The sequence below is a fragment of the Protopterus annectens genome, chromosome 10.part0 (assembly GCF_019279795.1).
Source record: "Protopterus annectens isolate FY-2018-M chromosome 10.part0, PAN1.0, whole genome shotgun sequence".
NCBI lineage: Eukaryota > Metazoa > Chordata > Ceratodontiformes > Protopteridae > Protopterus > Protopterus annectens.
The window spans coordinates 1,752,311,735-1,752,327,238 of NC_056744.1; the positions used below are offsets into that span (position 1 = coordinate 1,752,311,735).

The 15,504-nt window shown below is 41.7% G+C and overlaps 1 protein-coding gene across 1 annotated transcript in view; it reads right to left on the minus strand.

Annotated features, from left to right (window-relative positions):
• Nucleotides 1–15,504, minus strand: part of RABEP2 (rabaptin, RAB GTPase binding effector protein 2) — a 472,624-nt gene that overhangs the window by 360,681 nt on the left and 96,439 nt on the right. The window lies entirely within an intron of this gene.

The following is a 15,504-nucleotide window of genomic DNA, read 5'->3' on the forward strand; positions in this document are numbered from 1 at the left end:
TCTTCTTTTGTTTCCAACATCAAGACTACTTGCATTTACAAAGCACCCCTTAAGTTTCCAGTAATTTATTTAAGATATCAAGTTATCACATCAGGAAAACAATATAAAGTGTGAAGTTAGTAAATTGTGCACCAAGCATTTACTGCATATCTGGTTTGTGAAGCTCGATCACCCAAAGTTTCCTAAAACTGCTACATGATTTCAACCCTGCATCACAAAAGGTGTTTTTTTTTTCCTCTAAACATCTGACAAACTGCCTTTTAATGTGGCAGTTTTCCCAGTGCTTTGGCAACAGTCAACAGTTCTCTAATAAGTACAAATGAAGAGGCAAGGCATAACCAACCTGATAAAGGTTAGCTGTCTAATGACAGAACAACACAGTGGTGGGGCGATTATCACTACTGCCCTTCAGTGCTTGATCCTCCAGTAAAGCTTTCTGCTGAGGTACAATCTGTGCAGAGTCTGCCTGTCAGCCCCGTCTCTCAGCTATTTCCATTAGTTGCTACAGTTTCCTCCTGCATCACAAAGAAATGCCCAGAACAGTAACTGATTCTCCAAACTAAGCAGAGATGTGGCTGCCATTGCTTTGTGCGTGTGTGTCCTTCAAAAGGCTGACAACCTTTTCAGGATTAGATTCGCTGTCTAGCAGTCAAATCAGTAGCAAAAGCTTCCCCATGACCCTGAATTACAAAGATAGTAATTAGAGACTGAATGACTGCCTGCTCTTCTAATCTAATGTTCGGATCCCAAAGAATGTCATGACTTCTGAAAAGAGAGAGTATAACAAGCTGTTGTCAAGAAGGATATTACAAAACCTCAGGAATGTTAAAGACAGGCTGTCTACTCCATTACAGAAAGTAGAAATGGAAAAGAAGTGTACTTTGACAGTGGAGGGTCTTAGCATCCTAAACTAAAGAAACAGGACATGCAACTGTGCTGGAAGTGCCTGATACAGGAGCACTGCCTCCACCTTTTCCATTTTCTGGGTATAAGGTTTTTATGAAGCCTTAAAATGAGGCAGACCTCACCTAAGAGACCAGGGACTCTCACAATTACCAGAATGACAGGCATCATGCCATTGGCCTGAGTCTGTGGGGGGTCAAGTGCCTGTGCACTGACTTTTTTAAATATCTTTTATCAAATTACAGTTTAAAACAATGAGATAAATATACATATATTAATAAAAAAAAAGAAAACAAACCAGAGTTAAAAACTTTTGTTAGTTTTAAGCAAATAAATTCCTTTAACTCGTTAACTACCATCCACAACACTGCATCTGTTGGATAAAAATAAACCTGACCAGTATATAAAACTAAAAGGATTAATTAAAACATTTTATTTGCTTGTATCTTACGATCTATACTCATAAATCAACAACTTCCAGTTTCTCAATTTCTGAATATTGTTTAGTTTCTTCCCACATATCCTTCTATCATAACAGAGCCTTTTTTTAATCCACACCTAAGTACTGCATCTTATGTCCCATAAATACAAGTATTCCTGAACCAAGTCGTGTGTGAGTACATAGTTTACTACTACATCATTTGCTCCGGCATTACTTAAAATCGCTCAGTTCCTGCCCTTTCCCTTAAATCTCATTCCTCCTGGACACTGCTTTGCATGTATTGTTCCCACAGACTCCATTTACTTCTGCATAATTTGCTCCATCACATTTCTAAAGATCCCACTTCCAGTTCTATCTCCTTTACAACACTCTGTACTTCAATTACAGGTCAGTTTAGGTTTTGATTTTCATTTTCTAGTAATTGCTTTTGTGGCAGCCAACAGAATTAAACTTGGTAAGATCGTACTATGTCCAAGCAATTTAGATCCTATATCCCAACTCAAAAAATACTTCCTTAATTACAAACATCTGCTCCCTCACCATTTTTGACACAGTACTCTGTAGGGAATATTTTTTGGGAAATGTGATGAGTTGCCAAATTTAAAAAAAAAATGTATATTACATATATATATATATATATATATATATATATATATATATATATATATACACACATACATACATACATATATACACACACACATACATATACACACACATTCCCAGTTACCTCTCTCTTTATCATCACACCTCCAGCATTTGCCTTCTACCTGGGGAAACATTCTCCAGAGTATGTTTGTGGGTATGAAAATGCCTCTGAAAACACCTACAAGAAAGAATCCTAAACCTTATAGACCTTGTTACATACACAGTAGGTATGCAGATGTCCTCTCTCTGTTCCTTTATAAATTGGTTTGAGTCTCTCTTCCCAATCTTTTCTAACCTCATCTGATTGACTTTTATAGAGATCATTCATATATTAATATATATTAATATATATATATATATATATATATATATATATATATATATATCCTACTAAATTATTTCTTTTTAACATTACCTTCTATTATAGACAATTAAAAACTCTAGCAGAGTTGGTTCTTCACTTAGCACTCCCCTATCCCTTTGTCTTTTGACTGTATTCTGTCAATAATCTCTGTTATGGAAAGCACTCTAACATGGAGTCCAAACTTCAGTTTTGTCTTATCCCACTCTTACTTATTTGCTTGTTTTAATTTGTTTACCAGGGTAGAGCACTTATCGAGTATGACTTAATTTTGTGCTCAATCCACATAAAATACAAAACAGATATAATGAATACAAGATAATACAGGTACAATAAAAGTACAGCGTTAAGAAAACAATGCTTACAGAAGAGCATGGATACAAAGAAATTTAAAAGCATTAGTAAACTCAGACTGAACAAATTTACACTATGTACAATAATTCAGTGTGCATTAAGCTGAAGGAAGAACCAATACAGATTTTCTACAAAGTGCAACAGCCCTGTGCAACTGACAAAGAAATGTTACACCAGTATTAAGGAGACAGCTTGACAAAACAGCTGAGTTATGTGAAAGGGAAGTATATAAGCACATTTTCTTTGTAATATTAGATACGCTTTTAAAAGACCATAGAATTATTATTACTTTTCTCTCTCTGCTTATTTACTCAAAATACCTTGGTTCCTCTGCTAATTTTATCCATTACACTGCAGTCTCCTCTTGCCCGTTTTCTATACCTCTTCTTGCAGTTATCCAATTGCTAAAATGTCTCTTCTCCATTCATGTTTTGGCTTTGTTCTTCGAATACTTTCTGAATATAATATTCTATATGGTTTTCTGAATATAATATTCTATTTAGTTAATGATATTGTCCTTAAAGACCTGCAACCAAAATCGTACCATCCCCTTATTTCGCACCCCCCCATTTCATCATTATCTCTTTCCACTTACATGACCATCTATTTGTGTTACATATATGAGCCTTAGCAGCATGGCTCTAAAGTGTTCAATTCATGTACGCCTAAACCATCTTGCACTATGGGGTGAATCAAGTTATCCCATTTAATTTTTTTTCCTCTTCCCCTACCAAATAAATTCCTTCAACTATTTAATAACTACAGTCAACAACTTTACCTCTGGTTGATAAAAATATGCCTTATCTGTTTATAAACCTAAAGGGACTAATAACATTTATCTGCTTGGATCTTACTATCCACACCCATAATCAAGAGCTTCCAGTTTCTCAAATTTTTACCTTTTGTTTAGTCTCTTCCTACATATCCATACCTATACTAACAATCGTTTTTAATCCACAGCTAAATATTGCCTCTTATCAGGCATTACCATGTCCTATAAATATGAGTATTTCTGAACCGATCCCCATGTGGATACACAGTTTACTGCTACACTGAATCATTACAGCATTCGTTTTACTTTCACTAATTTTATATACGCAAAACACTAGAAACTGTCTCAAAATTCTCCACACTACCAAAATGTCCTTTTCTGGATTTATCAATTACCCTAATCATAAAATTCCAGCCGACTACCGTATGCTTTCTCTGCATCAGCACTCACCAACAGCAGTGGCATTTTCTTACATTGTGCTTCCATCTGTAGCATCATTTTTTTTTTCTATTAATGTTTGCCTTCTCTCTACAAAACTATTTTGGTTCATAACTATCTACTTTAGCAAAACTCTTAACTAGAATAAACATAATCATAGTTTAAATATGAAATGGGTCTACACAAAGCTGGGTCTGAAGGATCTTTACCCTCTGAGCAATACAGCCACCACAGCTTTCTTCCAAGATCCTGCTACTTTCCCCACTCCCCCATTTTGAAATACTGCTAAAAAACCTCCAGATCATCTCTACTTCCTACCCTCCCAACTTCCAAACTTCCACATGAATACTGTCTCTTCCGGAAGACCCTCCGACAGATTGATTATACACCACTGTTTTTATTTCTTCCTATCTTACCTATTAATTCTTGAACCTCATCCAAGTCTTCCATTAATATTTCTACACACACTACACATGACCTTAGCCAAAAGGCAGAGAAGCAATTCAATGTGCATCTTTTCTTGGTTTCCACATTACTATAAATTACAGTTTTTTTTAAAATAAAAATTCTGAAATATCTTTAGCACATCTGTAAGATCTCTGGTTATTTCTCCTGTCATAGGATCTGAAAGTTTGGCAACATCTATTTCTACTTCTAGAATTTTGCACAATCAGATTTAACAGATGGTCTAAATAAACTGAAATGGATTCAGTTTTGTAAAAGTGCACCGCAACTACAGGTCTGAATGGTGGATTTGTTCTGTCTTTATTTCAGAATTCTGAACAACCTAGCCATTTTGGGATGGTCAACTTTTAGTGTACAAGTTATGATCTATATTTTCTCAACAAAGAAGTTCAAATAGAACAGTGTCAACACCAGAGAACTTCTTCCTGATTTTCTCTGCAGATGTCTCCTCATAACAGTCCTGATCCAAAAGTAGGTTATTCATGGCTAGGACAATCCTCAGTGCTCATGATAATCAGTACTCTGCCCTTGTTGGTCTTCGTGAAATGAATGTTTCGATTACTAGACAACACTCTCAAGGCATTGCTTTTAGAATTCTTATCAATTAACTGTTTCACTGTTTTCATTGGCTGAGGTAGTCAAATGATTTAGGCAGCTGAGTTCTAAATGTGGACATGAAGTTGCTTGTTTCATTCTGAAGAAATTCTTAGTACAATAAAGAGAACAAAAGCACTCAACACTCTTCTACATACATACAATCAGCTGCATTACTAGCTGAGTTAAGTACAAACTTACAGTGTTAAAGATTGTACTGCATTTTATTTTTCTATTTGTTTCATTGAATATTGTGGTCTGTGTCTCTGTAGTTATTTATTTTTCTATTTAATTGTTTCATAGAATACTGTGGTCTCTCTCTGTCTCTGCAGTAAGTGGGGGCTATTGCGTTTCACTTCATTGATATTCACTGTTAAACTCTTAGCCTAGAGGGTTTCTCTGTATTTATAAAAGTGTTAGTCACATATAAACAAACCAAAAAATTCGACAAGAAACAAAGTAACCAACACTAAAAATTACTTTGAAAGGAACACCACAAAAAGTGTTACGCATTTCGTCCACTTTTAATAAGCCTGAGCTTTTTCACATATCTTTGAATTTATTACTGCTCAATATCGGAGTTGTTTGGCTTCTGCTACATACCTTCGCTGAGTTAAGTACAAACTAGCAGTGTTAAAGATTGTACTGCATTTTATTTTTCTGTCTATTTAATTGAATATTGTGGTCTGTGTCTCTCTGTAGTTATTTACTTTTCTATTTAATTGTTTCATAGAATACTGTGGTCTCTCTCTCTGCAGTTAGTTTCCCACGCTCCCTCCCTAACTAGCAGTGTTAAAGATTGTACTGCATTTTATTTTTCTGTCTATTTAATTGAATATTGTGGTCTGTGTCTCTCTGTAGTTATTTACTTTTCTATTTAATTGTTTCATAGAATACTGTGGTCTCTCTCTCTGCAGTTAGTTTCCCACGCCCTCCCTAACTAGCAGTGTTAAAGATTGTACTGCATTTTATTTTTCTGTCTATTTAATTGAATATTGTGGTCTGTGTCTCTCTGTAGTTATTTACTTTTCTATTTAATTGTTTCATAGAATACTGTGGTCTCTCTCTCTGCAGTTAGTTTCCCGTGCTCCCTCCCTGTTCTTGTTCTGGTATTAATCTTGGTGGCTTTGGAATTGCCCGCCCCTCCTGTAAATTTGTGCTTAAACACTCCTCCTGGGTCTATCTCATTTGCTCACTCAACAGAGTACAGTGAGATCATATTTTGACTTCAGAAACTCTTACCAGTCCCATCTGTTCAGCTCTATCACAGCTCTATTCCAGTCTAGTGTCACTAGCTCATTCTACCTAATACAGACAGAACATTTGTGAAAGGCAAGCCACTTGGGTCCTTAATTTTGAATTATCTTCTGTTTCTCCTCTCTCCCTTTCCAAAAAAAAAAAAAAAAATTCTAAGCTTGTTTCCTGCCTTTCCTGTAACTAGTCTAGTCCAGATACAGATTTGCTGTTAACCAGGACTGTTTGTAAGCTGCTGAGCCCCCAAAGCCTGTGTTGGAGGGAAGCCTTCTAGCTCATCAGTGGGAGTGGTAAGCATCAGTGGGAGTGGTAAGCACCAGGTAACCTATCTACTACAAGAGTGGTTTCTGACCCAGAAATTGTAGTTTACTGCAAGTTTTTCCATCTCTTTCAACTTACTGGTTTAAAAGCCCACGTTTTCGCTCGTTTCCCATCTTTCCTTTAAGTAGTCTAATCCAGATACAGATATGCTGTATCCAGGACTGTTTGTAAGCTTCTGTGCCCCCCAAGACTTTCTGCTTTGGAGGGAAGCATTCTAGCTTATCAGAAGGAGTGGTAAGCACTAGGTAGCCTATCTACCACAAGATCCAGGTACAGATTCTAAGTTTTAGCACTTGAATTTGCTTATTCGTGCTCAACACTTGTTCAGAACTTGTTGTTACACTAAGCTACAAATTACTACAACACTCAACCTTCCTCTTTACCTAGAGAAAAACAGTTTTTGTACTTACTTTCTTCACATGCTTAGAGAAAAACAGCTCTTATACTCACTTTCCTTACTTGTCTAGAGGAAAGAAGTTTTTTATTCAGGCATGTCCAAGGGTCAGCTCCCAGTGTTCTCTCCTATCTGATGAATCTGGGCATCTTGGGGCAATGTAGCAATTGCCTCATGTACGCAGACAACCCTCTCCTCCTACCATCCAACACCACAACTTGTGAGAGATGCACTTATCTAGCCAAACTGGAGGTAAAGCTCTCTCCAACCAAGACTGAACTTGCCAGTCAAGAGGAGAAGGTAAACACTTGCACCACACCACACTCATCACAGTCCCACTAAACCTACACCACCAAAATCCACACATAGAAACACAAAAACATTTGCAGAGACTCTCAATAATAATCTGCTCAAGCAACAGAGACCTCCAAGCAGAAATGCAAGAAACCTCCACCCCTCATCAGAACCCAAATGACACATAGCCCACAGACTCAGTGTGCCAATAAACCACAGCCCACAAGGCAAAACAACGTACGCAACACACTAGTCATAGGTGACTCCATAGTCAGGCACACTGATGTCCCACTCACCAGTCTAAACAAGGAGAAGGTTACTGTCAGCTGCCTGTCGAGTGCCAGGATCCGCCACATAACCCACGCACTCAGGTCACTCCACAAGTACAAATATGGCTCTGTCATTGTCCATGTTGGTGTGAACAACCTGAGAAGTACCTCCCTGGACTACATGAAGAGAGACATGGAGGAGCTCTCTGATCCTGTAGCCCAAGCAGGTATGACCCTAGTCCCGAGTAGCATCCTGCCATCACCCAGAATGATACTGCAGTACAAGGACAAAATGACTGACTTTAACAATTGGCTAAGCTTCTGGTGTCATTCTAACAGGATCTAGTATCGGTCTGCCTGGGATGACATGGTCGACAGACCACGATGCTTTGCCAGAGATGGCCTGCACCTGTCACCCCTGGGATTCCGGATACTGGCTAAGGGTCTTGCTGCCCCTACAGTGCCTTTTTTAGGCAAGGTTCAAATGACAAATTCACCCCCATAATAAGAACAGGGAAGCAAAAACTGAGGGTAATGCTATCAAATGCTAGAACTATAAATCTCAAAATACACTCACTCGAGGCACTCCTTAAAATGGAGAACATTGATATCTGTGCAGTGACTGAGAACAGGGTCCAGAGAGCACCCCTGCATTACGAGGCTATAACTCATACCACACTTTTCGGTCATCTAACCTGGACCAGAACACCAAAGACAGAGGTGCGTCCATATTCATTAAGGATATCCACACCTCCAGGCTAGCTGCACAGCATAAAGCATCCGAGGTTATCCAAGTGCAACTAACTCTGGGCAAAACTGCAATCCAAATTGTAGCTTGCTACAGATTCCCCACCATGCCCTAGGATTCCCACTCGTCTTTTCTTGATATACTGGAAAATATTAGGGTTCAACCAAACACCCTAATAATGGGCAATTGCAACTACTCCACCATTAACTCGGGAAAACTACTCATGTACAAACTCTTTTGCTCAACGCTTTCTGGAATTCATAAATTCCAATGCCCTGGATCAACTTATCAACACCCCCACCAGGGGCAACAATATCCTACACCTAGTCATGACCAACATGAGCGACCAGTGTTCCACACCTGAAGTCAACTCCTCATTGGTCAGATCAGACCATAAGCTAAAATCACCCTAGATATCCGCATCCCACCCCCACCCACCGTTAAGGAAACCACAGTAAAAAATTTCTCCAAAGCCAACTTCATGCTTCTTAAGACAGAAGTGGCGAACTTCATGACACCCATGCAGATGGACAATACAGTTACGACTGCTGAATCCTACACAAATGCACTCTATTAAGCACTTACACAAGTGCATGGGATCGTGCTATCCCAAACAGAACCAAGACGCTATCCTCCAAAAAAAGGAAGCCAATCTGGCTGCCTCCTACCATAAACAAACTCTACAACAGAAGGAAGAAACTGTTGCAAAAGAGAGTAAAATCCCATGAGTGAAGGAGCTCCCTGGCCAGTCTCAGTAAGAAGGCGAGACCCCTTATAAGATTTTCCAAAGCTATCTACGAAAACAAAATTGCCACTGATTCTAAGGGCAACCACAAAACATTCTATAGGTATGGCAAGAATCTCAATGGCAACACCCAGATCTGCTCCGAGTTATAGCACAACTGCATGAAAATTCCAGATTCAACTGATACGGCCAACATCTTGGCAAATAGGTTCAGTGCTCACTTTACCCCCCTCTCACCCCCTAAAGGGCCCATATCTATACAGGAAGAATGCAGAGTCCCTGTAATCACATCTATGCAGGTAAAAGCTGCAGTCTCTAAAACCAAAAACACAGCATCCATGGGACTGGATAACATCCCAGGCTGCGTTTTACACGAACTTCAGAATGAAATAGCTCCCCACCTAAGCACCATTTTCAATCATAGGTTCATAGGTAGGTACTAGGCTATTGGCCCCAAGGCCCATACAAGCTTAGCCAAAAAATGTACCCTGGCTTTCGCCACCCAAGAAAATTATTTTCCTGTGCCCCTGCCGAGCAGAGCCAGAGAAGTGATCCCCGGGGTGAATTTCCCATTTCCCATCCAATCATCAAGACTTTTCTTGAAGAGTGCTAATGAGGAGCTCTGTTTGACATAGATAGGTAGTCTGTTCCAGAGTATGGGAAGTCTCTGGGACAGGAATCTATCCCTCCAGCATGATGTCCTTCAAGGATGCAACTGCAGTCCTGACATATGGGTTGTCCTGCCTCAGGCAGCCCTTCAGTCGGCCGGATTCCAAAGTCTGGGTCCGGCGTCGGCTGATGTCGCTCTTTCCCCGACGTCAGAGCGCCTGGGGTATAAAAACGTCAGCCGACGCCATCTTCTCCAGTCTTTCTTGCCGCATGGCGCCCGAAGCAGAAGCAGTTCGCAAGTGTCGGTCGACCAGCTCCTGTGTTTTCAGCTACTGAAGTCTTCAAAAAAGCTAAGTACCCCATTGGGGACCTTTTCTTGCCTCAGCCGATGTCAGATAAAAGTGAAAAAGTTAATAATTGTTTAACTTGTGGGAAACAAATACCTCATAAGGATTTCCACTCTTACTGCTTACCTTGCCTAGGCCCAGAACACAACGTCTCAGCCTGTGCAGCCTGTGCCTCTTTCAATAAACGCACTCTTAGGCATCGGTCTGAGTTTGCACAGGATTATTTTGGGGAAGATTTCTGTTATATCATGCCGTCGGAGCTTCCGACAGCCCATTTACCTAAAAAACGGAAGGATAAGGACCGACACCCGCGGTCCGCGGTCTCGGCAGACACCACGCTTAGGCCTACCGCGAGTGTCTCGGTCTCTTCTGAGACAGTTTCGCAACCGCTACAGACTGACGACACCGCACCACCGGTTACTTCGGTACCGGAGGCCAGCTCGGTGCCGGTTTCTGTGCTCCCCTCTGAGACCGTAGCCCAGGATATTTCTGACACCATTTCGGTGGATAAGACTACTCCAGCACGTGGGGCTGCCAGGCCTCCAGTGTCTATGTCCATTAAGGCCTACACACATGCTAAGGCTGCCAAACAGGCTAAGTCTCTCCCTCCAAGATCTGTTTCTCTGGGATCCACTTCTGGTTCTCAAATTTTAAGTTTAGCTGAGGACCTTATTTCTTTGATTAGGGGTTCACAGCCACATCCAGATAGAGGCTCTCAGCAGCCTTCTGACAAGAGGCCTAGGGTTGAGCAGGTAGACTCCCAGTCCTCCGATGAGGCCTCAGGTGATTCTGCACATTCAGACTACCAGGAGCAGGCCTTCCCGGCCTACGAGGATTCTGATGCGGAGGAATCTATTCCCTCTGCTTCTCCTCCTGAGGAGTTTTCCTTTGGGGAAACGCTTCATTCCATGAGGGAACACTTCAAATGGCAAGGCCAAGAATACTCAGATTCTAGGAAAAGGTTAAGGGAATTTTTAAAGCTACCTCAGCATAGACCCTTAGCTATTCCTCCAGTTTTAAATGTTTTAGATGATGTGTACTTAGAATCTAGTGTTTCCCCTGACTCCCTCCCCCTTGCTCCTGTCAAGCCAGACAGGTACTACAGGGTCCCAGACACACATCAATTCCTGTACAAGGGCCATACTGCTGACCCTGAAACTATTTCTCAGGGGCCTAAAGGGGTTTCCTCCACTACTGCTAAGAACCCACTCCCTTTGGAAAGAGATTCTAGGGCTTTAGAAAGGTGGGGCAAGAAAGTATATACATCTTCCACCCTTTCTATGCGAGCATTAAATTGTCAATTTCATATGATTCAGTATCAGGAATATATGCTGGATGACTTGCAAAAGAAACTGGCTTCCCCTGAACCATTAGATAGAAAGGGGTTACAGGAATTGGTTCATAATACTAAGCAGGTTAGCAGCCATTTCCTTCAGTGTGGATATGATGCATTGGAAGCTTCATGTAGAGCAGCAATGACAGGTGCGGTCATACGCAGACATGCTTGGTTAAAGGAACAAACATTGCCAGACCATGTGAAAATTAAGCTTTTGGACGCACCACTAGAGAAACATAAGCTATTTGGTGCTACTGCACAAGAGGTTTTAAAGAAAATAGAGGAAAAGGCAAAATCAGTGCAAACAGTCAAAGATTTCCTCCAGGTACAGCCTCCAAGATTCAGCAGAAATTGGCCTTCTAAACATTGGTCCTTTCCTGACACAGACAAATTTCAAAGAGGCAAAAACAGACGTGGCAGAGGTAGAGGGCAAACTCGAGGCTCCTACAGAGGACGTCAATGGCAGCCTCCGAACCAGAGAGGTGGGGCAGGACCTTCCACAGCTCCGCCTGGACAATCTCAATGACTTGACTTTGACTCCGCCATCCAGGGCTCAATTAGAAGCACCTTTGGGCGGAAAGTTATCTTTATTCTCAAAAAATTGGCACAATATTACAAAGGACAAATGGATACTGGAGATAACAGACAAAGGATACAGATTCCATTTTCATACACTGCCAACAAGACATGGCAGGCCAAACTTGCCACCAAATCAAAGGGCAGAGGCACTCAAACAAATAACAAACCTACTTCAAATAAGAGCAATAGAAAAGGTTCCTTCTGCAGAACAAGGACAAGGATTTTATTCAAGACTGTTCCTTGTTCCAAGAAAAGAAAAACCAATGGAGACCCATTCTGGACTTGTCCGCACTGAATACTTACCTTACTGTGCCAAAATTCAAAATGCTGACTTTACAGCAACTCCTTCCCATGCTGGGCAAGGGGTCTTGGCTGGTAACTCTGGACCTCAAGGAGGCACACCTGCATGTCCCAATCAGACAAAGTTGCAGAAGATACCTCAGATTTCTTGCAGGCTCAGAGCATTATCAATTCTCAGCATTGCCCTTTGGCTTATCTACTGTGCCCAGAGTGTTCACGAAATGCCTGGCATCAGTAATTGCACATTGCAGACTTCAGGGGGTACAAATATACCCTTATCTGGACGACTGCCTTATACAAGCGGACAGCCAACAAGCCTTGTTAAAAAACTTGGACTATGTCATTCACCTACTGCAGGCCTTGGGATACACAGTCAATATTCAGAAATCAAGTCTCGTACCATCCCAACAAATACCTTTCCTGGGTGCCACACTGGACACAAACACCCAGATGGCGTTTCTGACAAAAGAAAAACAAAAACAATTATCAGAATACTTCAGAAGATTGGCAACACACACCCAGATGACTGCAAGGAAAATCCTGCAGGCCCTGGGTTTCATGGCATCTTGCATTCTTCTGATTCCACATGCAAGGCTGCATATGAGGAAACTACAATGGTACCTAAAAAGTCTATGGTCTCAGCACAGCCACAGTCTGGAAACATTGATCCCACTCATTCCATGCCTTCAAAAGGAATTTCTGTGGTGGGCTCAAGCAAGCCATAAAAACAAAGGTCTGCCTTTCAGCAAGCCTTATACAAGTCAAACCATAACAACAGACGCCTCAGACCATGGATGGGGGGGGCGCACATGGAGGGCAGATGCATTCAAGGACAATGGACACAAAAAGAAAAGCACCTGCATATCAACCAAAAAGAAATGCTGGCAGTGATACATGCAATCAAGGCCTTTGAAAAGTTCATGCATCAGGGCCATCTACTAATAAAGACAGACAATACCACAGTTATGTGGTACATAAACAAGCAAGGAGGTACCCATTCCTACCCTCTTTGCAGACTGGCAATGAATCTCTGGGATATTTCCCTACAATTGAAAATAGAGCTACAATCCCAGTTTGTACCAGGGAAGGACAATGTTCTGGCGGACAGCCTAAGCAGAAACATCATGGATCCACACGAATGGATGTTGCATCCAGACATTTTCTTACAAATAGCTCAAGCATGGGGAAGGCCGGATATAGATCTTTTTGCCTCCCACTTCAATCACCATCTGAAAGAGTTTTGCACAAGGACATACCATCCTCAAGCATGGAAGGTGGACGCTCTCTCCTTCAGTTGGAACTCTCTAACACTATATGCCTTCCCACCTCTTCCTTTGATGACCAAGGTGTTACTAAAGATCAAGACAGAGCAACCGAAAGTCATACTGATAGCTCCAGACTGGCCAAGACAACACTGGTACCCACTGCTACGGAGCTTGACACACACCAATCCGTGGCTCCTTCCTCAATGGCCACTTCTTCTGACACAGCACAATTACAGAACACTACACCCCAGCTTGAAAACATTGAAGCTGACAGCTTGGAAGATTCTATGACTACTCAGGATACACTTTCCAAAAGGGTAAAAGATATCATCCAGGAGGCGCGCAGACCTTCCACTAGAAAAACATACTCAGCAAAATGGAAGAGATTTCTTATCTGGAACAGCAAAAAGGGTCAAGACTCATCAGTGATGAGCATTCCACAGATCCTGGAATACTTGGCTGAAATGCTCCACAATGGCTTTTCATATTCTTCCATAAAAATACATGCTTCAGCAATATCTGCCAAATATAACACTGATCCGCCTGTATTTTCTCACCCACTGCTAAGACAGTTTCTAAGAGGTATAAAGAACATCAACCCTCCAAGGAAACCACCAGTGCCTGCATGGGACCTCAACTTCATGCTGGAAAAATTAACTCTTCCTCCCTTTGAACCAGCAGCATCTTCAGAGTTGCAATTTCTGTCTTGGAAGACAGCCTTCCTTCTGGGTCTCTGAGCTACAGGCCCTTATGGCAATACAACCATTTCTCATTTGAGAACCAATCCGTCATTCATGCCAAAGGTGGTATCCAGGGTGTCCCTGAATCAAGCTATTCACCTGCCTACCTTCTTTCCCAATCCTCAAAATAAAGGAGAGAGGCTTCTGCACACCTTGGACATACACAGACAGTTGCGCTACTACTTGGACAGAACAAAGTCTTTCAGAAAATCTGACCAGCTTTTTGTAGCTTTTGCTGCTGGATTGCAGGGAAAAGCAATTTCCAAACAGACAATTTCTAAATGGATTGGAAATTGCATTCGATTCTGCTACTCTTTTCATGGAAAAACTGTGCCAGCTGATATCAGGCCACATTCCACCAGAGCTACAGACACCTCCACAGCCTTTTTAAGAGGAGTGGCAACAAAGGACATTTTAGAAGCTGCTACATGGAGCTCCGTGCATACATTTTCCAAACATTACAACCTGCCTTTATACTCCAGGTCCAGAGCAGGGTTTGCCTCTGCAGTCCTGCAGGGCATTTTAGCTACACCATCTTTGTCTTAGTGCCTACCACCCCCAGGTTGGCTATGGTATTCAACCCATATGTCAGGACTGCAGTGGCATCCTTGAAGGACATAGTACAGTTTTGTACCTACCATAAATGTAGATGTCCGATAGGTATGCAACTGCAGTCAGGTTTTCCCTCCCACCTACCCCTCTGTGGTATACTTTTGGGTTTCTACCCCTCATTTTAGCTACCTGGGGTAATCTTTTATGGTGTATTTGTTTTTATGCTGTTGTACTTGTCTGGAATTTCTCTCTATTTTTCAAAATTTAGCCTTCCTTAGAGGGCACCTGGCATCTGGGGCAAGAAACACTGAAGAAGATGGCGTCGGCTGACGTTTTTATACCCCAGGTGCTCTGACGTTGGGGAAAGGGCGACATCAGCCGACGCCGGACCCAGACTTTGGAATCCGGCTGACCGAAGGGCTGCCTGACGCAGGACAACCCATATGTCAGGACTGCAGTTGCATACCTATCGGACATCTACATTTATGGTAGGTACAAAACTGTACTCTCTGTTTATTGTGGTGACAAGGTTAAGGTCCCTAGAGTGTGTAGCTCGGAGGGATTGGGATTTCTATAAGTGGAGCATGTCCAACAGCTCTGGGTTTGACATAGCTTTGTATGTTAGCCAGAGATCGCCCTTGAGTAGGCGATATGCGATGGAGTCAGGGTTGCCAGACGTCCCTATTTGGGCGGGACTGTCCCGAGATCAGCAGCCTGATCCCGAGTCCCGCCCTGCCGGTTTAAATCCCGGTCAGCCTCCGCTTTGTTTGTTTT